Consider the following 11507-nt stretch of genomic DNA (forward strand, 5'->3'; position numbering starts at 1 on the left):
GGGAAATGCCAATCAAAATCACAGTAAGATACCACTTCACATCCAGTAGGATCACTACGACAAACATACACACACACAAATAAGAAGAGTTGGATCTGAACAAATCAGAACCTTCATACAGTGCTGGTGAGAAATGTGAAATGATGCAGCCATTTTGGAAAACAATCTGGCAGTTCCTCAAATGATTAAACATAGAATTACCAGTGACCCTGCAATTCCATGCCTAGGTATATATCCAAGAGAAATGAAAGCAAATGAAATATTTCCCCACAGAAATCTGTATACAAATGTTCGTAGCAGCATTACTCATAATAGCTAAAGGATGGAAACAACCCAAATGTCCACCAACGGGGAAAATGGAACATCCATACGATGGACTGTTATTTAACCTTATTTTTTTTTAAGATTGTATTTATGTACTCATGAAAGACACACACACACACAGAGAGAGAGAGAGAGAGAGAGAGGCAGAAACACAGGCAGAGAGAGAAGCAGGCTCCATGCAGGGAGTCTGATGTGGGACTCAATCCCGGGTTTCCAGGATCATGCCCTGGGCCGAAGGCAGGCGCTAAACCGCTGAGCCACCCAGGGATCCCCTGTTATTCAACCTTAAAAAGGCATGAATTACTGGCACATGCTAAAGCATGTGAACTTTGAAATGTTGCACTAAGTGAAAGCCGCGAGGCACCAAAGACCATAGATTTTATGACTGTATTTAGATGAAATGTCCACCATGGGCAGATGACAGAGACAGAGTAGGTTAATGGTTGTCATGGGTGTAGGGAGATTTGGAATGGGGAGTGACTACTAATGGGTAAGAGGTTTCTTTATACTATGGTGAAAATGTTCTGGAATCAGAGGGCGGTAATGGTTGTGCAGCTCTATGAATACACTAAAAAACACTGAATTGTACACTTTGTTTTTTAAATTTTTATTTATCAATTTATTTGAGAGAGAGAGAGAGAGAGCAAGTGTGTGTGCCTGTGCAGGGGTGGAGGGAGGGGAGCTGGGATAGAGGAGAGGGAGGAGAGAATCCCAAGTAGATTCCCCGCTGAGTGCAGAGCCCCAAGCAGGGCTCAAACCCACGTCCCTGAGATCATGACCTGAGCTGAAACCAAGAGTCAGAAATATAACCAACTGAGCTACTCAGGTGCCCCCTGAATTTACACTCTAAAAGGGTGAATTTTATGACATGTGAGTTACATCTCCATGAAAATAGCTACTACTTAAATGTTCACTTGGCACTGTGGTAAACATTGTACACTCATTGCTGTCCTCCCAACAGCTTCATCAAGGAGGGAGGAGCTGCTGTGATCCACATCATATAAAGAAACTGAGGCATAGAGAAATTTTTCAAAAATTTCCAAGATTAGGGACACCTGGGTGGCTCAGCAGCTGAGTGTCTGCCTTCGGCTCAGAGCATGATCCTGGAATCCCGGGATCAAGTCCCGCATCGGACTCCCTTGCATGAAGCCTGCCGCTCCCTCTGCCTATGTCTCTACCTCTCTCTCTCTCATTCATGAATAAATAAATAAAATCTTAAAAACAAAATTTCCAAAATTGCACAGGATCAAGTGAACAGAGATGAATTCTGGCTGGCTGACCCAAAACCTAAGTCTTGCATTCTTCTAACCATAGCGTGTACACAATGCCTGGCATGCAGCTAGGGCTCAATTAAGTATTAGGTATCTATCATCATTACAATGATCCAATTCATGTATCCAGAGGAAAACTTGAGACAGCATGGAGGAAGAGAAACAGTGGGAAAGACAGGGCCAGAGACCAATTTAAAGCTTGATGTAATTGTCAAAGCAAGACGCAGTGAGGAACTGAACTAAGGCAGTAGAGATGTAGGAAGGAGCACAAATCGGAACTACACCAAAAAATAGAATCGTCCTAGAAGTTAGGTCGGTTACAATGTGGTAATATTTACATCCACAGTACATTAACATAACTTGCATTCATACCAGTACTCAAGTCATTAGAAAAGGTTTAAGTTGGAGTGCCTGGTGGCTCAGTTGCTGATGTGCCCAACTCTTGATTTCACCTCAGGCCATGTGATCTCAGGGTTATGAGATCAAGCCCAGGGTAGGGCTCTCTGCTGGGCGTGGAGCCTGCTTGGGATTCTTTTTCTCTCTCCCTCAGCCCCTCCCCATCCTCTCTTAAAAATAAAAATAAAAATAAAAAAGGCTGTGGGTTGCAATACCATCCCTTTTAAGATATATAGTCATTAAACTAGAATTTAGTGTATCCCATCAGGGTCACCAAAACAATCTCATTAGCCTCCTTAGCAAAAATTCCTGAGTCATAAAGAACTTGAGCTATTAGCATGGTAATTGTATTCTTCGGTGGATGAACATCTTTTAACCCTGGAAATATTTAGAATTAAGTATTAAAACATTTAAGAGAGTCAAAACCATAGCTAGGACAACCCTCACTGAGAAGTTGGCATTTAAGTCAAGTCCAAAGGAGGTGAGATAGTCATGTGGTATCAAGGGGAAGAATGTTCCAGGAAGATGGAATGGCAAAGGCTTTAAGGTGCAGCAGTCTAGGAGGACTGAGAGAACAATGAGAAACAGAGTCAGAAAGGAGGGGCAGACTGTGTGGTAGATAGGACATCACAGGATCAGCTTTTCTAAGGCCTTCGCTTTTAATATGAGCAAGATGGAACCAATGAACACGGAGAGGCACTGACCATTTCTGAGCAAAGAAGTGACAAAAACTTCACTCAAAGGACCTTACAGCAAATCCTTTAAATATTATAAACATGTAATTATGTCACTGAAAGGGTTAAGCCTATTAAACAGAAACCCAGTTTTCAATATAAAATAAGAATTAAATTATAGAAGATGAATCAAGTATTTGAAATTCTAGAAATCGGGATCCCTGGGTGGTGCAGCGGTTTGGCGCCTGCCTTTGGCCCAGGGCGCGATCCTGGAGACCCAGGATCGAATCCCGCGTCGGGCTCCCAGTGCATGGAGCCTGCTTCTCCCTCTGCTCATGTCTCTGTCTCTCTCTCTCTCTGTGTGACTATCATAAGTAAATAAAAATTTTTTTTAAAAAATGAAATTCTAGAAATCTACATGATCTGGAAGGAGCCCAGGTACTCAGGATGCCTTCTGCTGACCTCTTGTAGCCTAATCCCTGTGTGCCCATTTGGCCAAGGGGTGCAGGTTAGATTATCACTTCCCATTTATCACTGGTGTGGCCAGGGAGGTTCCCAGGAATAAAGATATCTGATCAGTGAAGATATCCCTTATCAGTGAAGAGCTCGTGCTCCAGGGGTCCCCACAAACCCACCCATACTTGAGGCTTGTGGAAGGTAGGACTATAGAGGAAATTTGAGCCTTCATTCTCCCATTGTGCATTTTGGACATTTTCTGACTAAAGATCAATGAAGATTTTTATTTATTTTTATTTTTTTTAAAGATTTTATTTATTTATTCATGAGAGACACAGAGAGAGGGGCAGAGACACAGGCAGAGGGAGAAGCAGGCTCCATGCAGGGAGCCGGATGTGGGACTCGATCCCGGGTCTCCAGGATCACACCCTGGGCCAAAGGCAGGCGTTAAACCGCTGAGCCATCCAGGGATCCCCCTCAATGAAGAATTTTAGACCAGGAAAGTAAAGTGACCGACCTGCTTTCCAGAAGACTCTGGAGGTGACTTTAGGAGGAAATGAAGAACAAGAACAGGAGGGAAGGGCTTTGGGAGCCTGCCATGGCTCACCTTCTGGTTTACGGGTTACATTCTGCACTTAATGCAATTCCTCATCTAGAAAGTCGAACAACCCATCGACCTGACTGTTTTATGTGAAATTAGGTGAGATAATTCATACAAGTGAAGACCCTCTATTTACTAAACAAAGTTCCGCAAACAGAAACGTGTATTGAGAACAGAATACGGACATGTGTAGCTTAAAGCCTACTAAGTGGGAATCTTCCAAAGATCCCTTAAACGAAAACTAACACAATGTTATATATCAATTATATCTCAATTTTTTTTAAGAGAGAGAAAAAGGAAAGACAAGAAAAAATAAAGAAAAGAGAAAAATGAGATCAAGAAAGGAAAGAAGGAAGGAAGGAAGAAAAGAGAAAGAAAAGCTAACACGTCTTGGAAAGATGTGGAGTCTGGCTATTGGCACAATCAATGCTAAATAAGCGCATTGGAAGGGGAAGGAGCCAAACCGCTAACTAACTTACAAAAGAGCCAGTCTACACGGGTAGAAGGTGCGTTTGTGCGGTTCCGTCATAAACCAAAAAATTATGGCTCATTATGTGTTAGGTGTAGCAAGTCAGCCTTCGGCTCCGAGTCGGGATCTGTTGCATCACGATATGAAACCAAAGGATGGAGGATGGAGGAGCAACTCGGACCACTGCCCAAGGAGCCGCCCTCCCGAGGAAGCGCCGGGGCGCCGGGGAGCAGCCCCGGGCCCCCGGGCCGCCCGGCCCCCGCCGCCCCCCGCCGCCCCATTGGGCGGGCCGCCCGTCACTCGCCGGCAGCCCGGGCCCGCCGGCCGCCGACCCTCCGCGAGTCCGCGGCGCCCGACGGCTCCACACACGCCGGGCGCCGGCCCCGCGCCGCCTTCCCGCCTTCCCGCCGCCGCCGCCAGGAGGCTCCGCGCGCCTTCCCGCCTTTCCCCGCGCCGGGCTCGGGCCGGGCCGGGCGAGGCGGGCGCGGGCGGCGACGGCGCGGCCATTGTCCCGCAGCCCCTCCCGGGCGCGCAGGAGGCGCTGGCCGCGGGGAGGGGCGGCCGCGGGCTCCCGAGCCGGTGCGCCCCGGCGCCGCCCGCCCGGCCCCGCGGGCCCCCGCCGCCCGCCGCTCGCGCCCGCCTTTGTGGCCGTGCCCAGCCCCTCGGAGCCGGCGCGCCGCCGCCGCCTCTGCCGCCGCCTCTGCGCCCGGGGCTGCAAATGGCGCCCGGCCGCCTCTGCGCGTCCCGCCGCCTGCCCGGCCCGGGGACGTCTGGGGGCGCCGCGCCCGGGCCGCATCCCGCCGCCGCCCTCCGCCCGCAGCGAGGCTCGCGGCCCGTCCCGACAGCCCCGACGCCCCGCCCGCCCTCCGCCCGCGCCGCGCGCAGCCACTTACCGCGGGCCGCGGCGCACCGGCGGGTCGCGCGCGCGGGCTCGGGGAGGATTCCTGGCCCTCCGCAGGGGAAATACCCACTTTCGAAGCCGCTCCTTTGCGCCCTAAAACAAGTAGCCCCAACGTGAGAGAAACAAAAGGTATTTGCTGACGTGGGCGTTGGATAGAAACGCCCGAGGGCTGGGGACACAATTAAAGGGGCAACGCACAGATTTCAGGCACCAACCAGCAGCTTCGCCCACTCCCCCTGCCCTCGCCTACACCCCGCTGCACCCTCCAGAGGCTCCGGGGTGCCCGGGTTCCCTGGCAGTTGACTACGGAATCATTATTTAGACAGGAGCTTAAATTTAAAATTGTACTTTACGTTGGGAAAGGCGCCTCCGGAGGGCAGAAGGGCTGGATTTCTAGGATCTGGGGAATTTGGTTTAGGAAAGAGGGAGGGACTTAGGCGTGCCCACAATTACTGTATAAATACATGTGACATTATTGTACTTAAGTTTAGCAACGTCAAATGTAAGCGATTTCCACACAATTTTTCCCTCGATTGAAGCACTTATTTTGGTTGTGGATAACCTTTTCTAAAACCTCTACAGGTCACAAGCGTTTTATTTGAAGAGGAAAACCCAGAAAATCTGAGATAAGGGAAAATAATTCTTGCTTAAGTCGAGAGAAAATATAAAACTAGTAAAAAGAGCAGGTTTTGTGTTTTCGAATACAAAAATTCATTGTATGCCGACTTTCTTTTGGCATATTTATGACCATAAGTGCAAACAGGTTATATGTTTGCTAAAATCTTAAATCAGTGAATTTTCACGGCAGCTACAGAAACTTGAATTCTAGAAATTAGTTTCCAGTGTCTTTTGCTGAATCAGGTCCTGAAAAGCACTGTGTGTCATAAAACTGGAAAAAAAAAAAAAAAAAGCCAAAACCTTTCATTTTTGTATGGCTGCCTCTTCTATGTCACACTCAGTCAAATGGGACAAAGTTTATTGCTTTGGTTCCATCATTAATTAGGTATGCATTTTGAGGATCGCATGCTCTATGAGAGGGAGGCAAAGTATTCACAATGATCTCTTAATGTCACTTCCTTACTCCTATAGAGGTATTTTGCTATTTAGCTGCATTTCCTCACATTCTGAACAGGTAAATGGAAAACATGTTTGAAAACCACTAAGTATCAGGAGGGTCGGATGTGCTCAAGCTACTCTGCAAGCATCCCCTATGAGAATTCTCCCAGAAAGATCTGGGCATTGTTATAGCACAAGGTTTTATTTCAGCCTTAATTAAAACATGCAAAAGAGTTCTACAAACTTGTTCCCCTAGAGAGCACATCAGATGGGTGATAAACACTTTGTTGCATGGAGGAAGTAATCGGGTTTTTTTTTTTCCCCCTCACTTTCCCCGTCCTGGCTTCTGAAACTCATTTATATATTTGGAGAATCCCTTATGTTATGATTAATTAGTGGGAGGTAGAATCTGTTTCCTGCAATAGGACCTGGAAATGCCAGTGACTTGCTTTTCGAGAATCCCCACAGCTAGGACAGTGTCCATCTTCTACACTTTGATAGTCAGATGCGTACACTAGGGACTTTGAAGAGGGAAGCTATGACACCAAGAAACAGGAACATCAAAGAAATGTTTCTTGCAGCAGTGACAGCTATAGCAAGATAACGTCTCCAGGTGTCATCGTGGCAGGGCTGCTAGTGGCAGCATCCACTATCCAGGGCTAGTCCTATTAGAGATCACAGCTGCCACGTCTCTGTTCACTGAAGACAGTGTTGGTATCATCACTAGACCAGCTCTGTACTATGACTTGGCTCTTGCCTCTGCCTGCTTAGCATAGGCTTCAATCCCTGTGCCCTGCTCTTCCTGGAATTCTGTGAACTTTTAATACATTCATTCCTGCTTAAATCAACCAAGGCCAGTCTCTGTGCAACTAGTACAGAGTTGGTCTCTGTACTGACCAGTACAAAATGTTAAGAAGGCATCTGGACATATGACGTAGAACTTAATAGAATTATTAGAGATAAAATGTTGTCACTGATGTCATATAGATGGGAATTAGAACCATGGGTATAGATACAGAGGGAATGCAAAGTGAGAAGAGGAGAAGGCTTGGAATGGAACTGCAGCCACTTTATCACCCAGTGGCTAGTTAGAGGAAGGTGAAATTGCAAATGACATAGAGAAGCGACTAGAGAGCAAGGAAGTGGCCTGGGATGACACCTAGGATGGTGTCATAAAAACTAGGAGAAGAGTAACTCCAAAATGAAGAACTGGACAATAGTGGTAAATACTTCTCTTAAGAGAAAGTATCTTATTAGATTTAACGACTCAGAGATCACAGACCCCAGAGAAGACTTAAACTTGAAAGAAAGGAGCAAAATTCAGATTAGAGGAATAAGTGGTGGATAAAGAAACAGAGATAATGAGAAGAAACAACTCTTTAGAAAGATTTGAGTGTAGACGGGATGTTCCAGTTTCAACCCAAAATTAATGGCATAAAACAAAGCTATATTATTATGCTCAGGGATTCCATGGATCAAGAACTGGACAAGTCACAGCAGAGATGGCTTGTCTCTGTTTCATAATGTCTGGAGTCTCAGTGGGGAAGACCCAGATGGCTAGGAGTGACTTGAATTCCTGGGAATTGGAATCATCTGGAGGTTTCTTCTCTCACAGGTCTGACACCAAGACTGGGATCACCTGAAAACTCGCTCAGCTGTGACTGTTACCTGGAGCACCTACGTGTAGCCTCTCCATATGGCTTGGGTTTCTTGAAGCATGGTTGCTGGGTTTTGAGAGGGAGTGTCCTCACAAGACAGTGTACCAAGAGGGAGTATCCAAGAGAACTAAGAAGGAGGTGTGTGATCTTCTATACCTATCAACAGAAGTCACGGTGCCTCACTTGCCATATCCCTTTGGGAAGAGTAGTCACAGCCTACCAAGATTCAAGCAGAAGGGGACATAGCTATCTCTTAATGGGAAGAATGTCAGAGATTTTGAGGACATGTCTTAAAATTAGCTAGAAAGGGATGTGGGTAAAAACTTTAACACATTTAAATGCTGATGGAAAGCATGAAGACAAGAGAGAAAGATTAAATATACAGGAAGAATAATTGACAATGGCTGAATCTCTGCAATTAAGGGAGAAAAAGATCAAAATCTCAAATAGAAACAGTGCCTACATGGGAAAAGTGAAAACTCCACTATCCCATTGGAGTAGAGGGTAAGGAGAAGAACATGGATGGGTGTGATGGTTTTCACATGCCTACATATTCTTTGACTCTGCTTCCTTCAAGAGGTCAATCCTAATTCCCCCTGTGTGAGGGTGAGCTGGACTTAGTGACCTGCTTCTGAAGAATGGAAATGAGCAGGGACACCTGGGTGGCTCAGCTGTTGAGCATCTACCTTTGACTCAAGGCATGATCCTGGAGTCCCAGGATCGAGTCTCACATCGGGCTCCCTGCATGGAGCCTGCTTCTCCCTCTACCTATGTCTCTGCCTCTCTCTCTCTCTCTCTTTCTTTCTCTCTGTGTCTCTCATGAATAAATAAATAAAGTATTCTAAAAAAAAAAAGAATGGAATAAAGTAGAAATGATAGTGTGTGATTTCAGAGCATTGGTGATAAAAGGCAAAGCATCTTCCTGTTTGTTCTTTCCCTGTCTTGGATCTCCTGTTCTGGGACAAGACAGTATCCTCAGGTGGCCACATGGAGATGACCTGAGGCTTTCTGCCAATAGCCATGAGAGTGTGCCACCTTGGAGTGGATCCTCAAGCCCCAGAGAAGCCTTCAGCTGACTGCAGTCCCAGCCAACAGCTTGAGTGGAAACCTCATAAGAGACCCAGAGCCATAACTGACCCACTAAGCTGCTTCCAGCTTTCTGACCCTCAGAAATCTTGTGAAGTATTTAATATTTGTTCTTTTAGGCCATTAAGTTGTGGGGGCAATTTGTTATGCAGCTATAGATAACTTACACAAGTTGTGGTACCTAAAAGTGCTAACATAACAAAAACCTAAAAATATCTACTGTGGCAATGGAAGGGTGGAAGAACTTTGAGGTGAGCGTTAGTGAAACTTGAGCCTTTTGGAAAGCTAATAGAGTCCTGATGGCCTCTGAGGAAGCTGCAAGTAGGTGCCTAAATAAAAGTCCTAGAAATCTCATTGGACACTGAAGGAAGGGGTCTTGTTAATGTGCTGGCACAAATTTAGCAACACTATTGCCTGGGCAAGATGAAAAGTGGAAAATACACCTAATGAATCCAGTGATCTACCTTAAGGAGATTTGCATGAAGAATACTGAAGAGGCTGCCTGGTCTCTTCTTGCCACTTGTAGTAAAATATAAAAGGAGAGAGAGAAAGTAAAGGAAGGACTATTAGACAAAAGGAAGCCATAACTTTCTGGTTTTGGAAATTTCCAGCTTCTCCAAGTGGCAAATGATGCTAAAGTTAAGAAATGGCTTCTGAACAAAGATGAAATAAATCCAGGGCAATGCCAGGAAAACACAGTCCAAAGATGAAGTGAAGGGAGTGGCTGTAACATCCTTTGTCAAGATCTAAGGAAGATTGAAAGTGTTAACCTCAGAATACTGTTCATTTAAGTAAAAAGTCTCTAAAGATTTAAGGATATGACTCATGAATCCTCATTCGAACAGTAGAATTCTGAGAAGCTTAAGGGCGTTCGTTGTTCCTCAACAGAAGTTCAAGGCTATATAGAAGGGTTTATCTTGAAGAACTTTGTGAGGATACCTTTTGTCTAATGGAGTGAACCTCAAGATTCACAAGAGCCTCCTGATTTTAAGAAATGTTCAGAGGAACACTGCCCAGTTGGACTGAAAGAATCAGAGGCAATACAAAGTGAATAGATATCTTCTGACACCCAGAATTCTACTGGTAAAATGCAATCTGTGAAACATATACAGTTGTAAATTTGGATTTTTTCTATGCAAAAGGAAGGATGACTCAGAGGGTACCAAGAGCCCAGAGGATAGAACCAAAAGCCTAGAAGGTAGAACTAAGAGCCATAGATGATTATCCCTAGGCCTTGAGTCCTAATCAAGGAATTTCCAACATTTGTCCGGGTAGATTTCAGAATTGCTATGGATCAGTGATTCATTTGTGCCAGCATCTCCATCCATTTTGAATAGGGACATCGATAGAGATTATCCTAGATGTACCACCATTGCCTGTTAGGTTTGTGTGAAGCAGATAACTTGTCTCTTTAGTTCATGGGACTTCAGATCAAAAGGAATTATCTTCAAGGAGCTGTAATTAAGGAACTACACCCTTGGGAGTTAGCGTAAGATGTGGATTAGCATGATCAGAGACTGAATGATATGGAGTTTTAAACTAATCCCAAAATATGAACCAGAGATTAATGGTCAGAAAGGAAAGGTGTATATTTTCTGAATTGAGATTATGGTTTACTGGTCACTGAGTCGTTGAATTAGATATGGCTGAGAGTGGGGATCCCTGGGTGGCGCAGCGGTTTGGCGCCTGCCTTTGGCCCAGGGCGCGATCCTGGAGACCTGGGATCGAATCCCACATCAGGCTCCCGGTGCATGGAGCCTGCTTCTCCCTCCGCCTGTGTCTCTGCCTCTCTCTCTCTCTGTGACTATCATAAATAAATAAAAATTAAAAAAAAAAATTAAAAAAAAAAAAAAGATATGGCTGAGAGTAACACAAAATCTAAAATAACAGTGGCTTCAACAAGATATCAGTTTATTTTTCTCTCACATGAAAAACCTGGAGGTAGATGATTCAAGGCTAGTATAGGAGCTCCATTCTATAAAGTCCTCAAGGAACCAGGCCTGTTGTCAACTTCCTGTTCCACCATACCTAGCATGTGGCCCTCATGCTCCTGTTCTAAAATGGACCACCAGGGATGCTTAGGTGGCTCAGCGGTTGAGCATCTGCCTTCCGCTCAGGGTGTGATCCTGGAGACCTAGGATTGAGTCCCGCATCAGGCTCCCTGCATGGAGCCTGCTTCTCCCTTTGCCTGTGTCTCTGCCTCTCTCTCTCTCTCTCTGTGTGTCTCTCATGAATAAATAAATACAATCTTTAAAAAATAAAATAAAATAAAATGGACCATCAACTCTACATTCAAAGCAGAAAGATAGAGAAAGGGGGAAGAATGGGTAAAAGACATGTTCTTGCTGTCTCTTATGGAAGATTCCTGGAATCTACCATATCACACTTTTATTTACATCCCATTGGTCAGAACTTAGTCACATGGTCACATCTAGCTGCAAGAGAATCTGGCAAATACAGTGTCTAGATGAAGTAGTAATATACATAGTAAAACATTCTCTTACTAAGGAAGAAAGAAAAGATGTTGAGGGACAGCTAACAGTTTTCTAGAGTCAGTATTGTTACTTGTAGAGAATAGAATCCACTCTGGGTAATTTAAACAGAAAAGACTTTAT

The 11507-nt window shown here is 45.2% G+C and overlaps 1 protein-coding gene across 2 annotated transcripts in view; it reads right to left on the reverse strand.

The window, feature by feature from the left end:
• ZBTB8A (zinc finger and BTB domain containing 8A) overlaps nt 1-5430 on the reverse strand; it is a 69344-nt gene extending 63914 nt beyond the window's left edge. The window contains exon 1 of one of the 2 annotated variants that reach the window (XM_072750367.1): nt 5085-5430. The gene's annotated coding sequence lies outside the window, so the exon portion shown is untranslated. The remainder of the gene's footprint in view (nt 1-5084) is intronic. The other variant, XM_072750368.1, reaches the window with a different exon arrangement.
• Between the last annotated feature and the right edge of the window lie 6077 nt (nt 5431-11507).

The sequence above is a fragment of the Vulpes vulpes genome, chromosome 2 (assembly GCF_048418805.1).
Source record: "Vulpes vulpes isolate BD-2025 chromosome 2, VulVul3, whole genome shotgun sequence".
Taxonomy (NCBI): Eukaryota; Metazoa; Chordata; class Mammalia; order Carnivora; family Canidae; genus Vulpes; species Vulpes vulpes.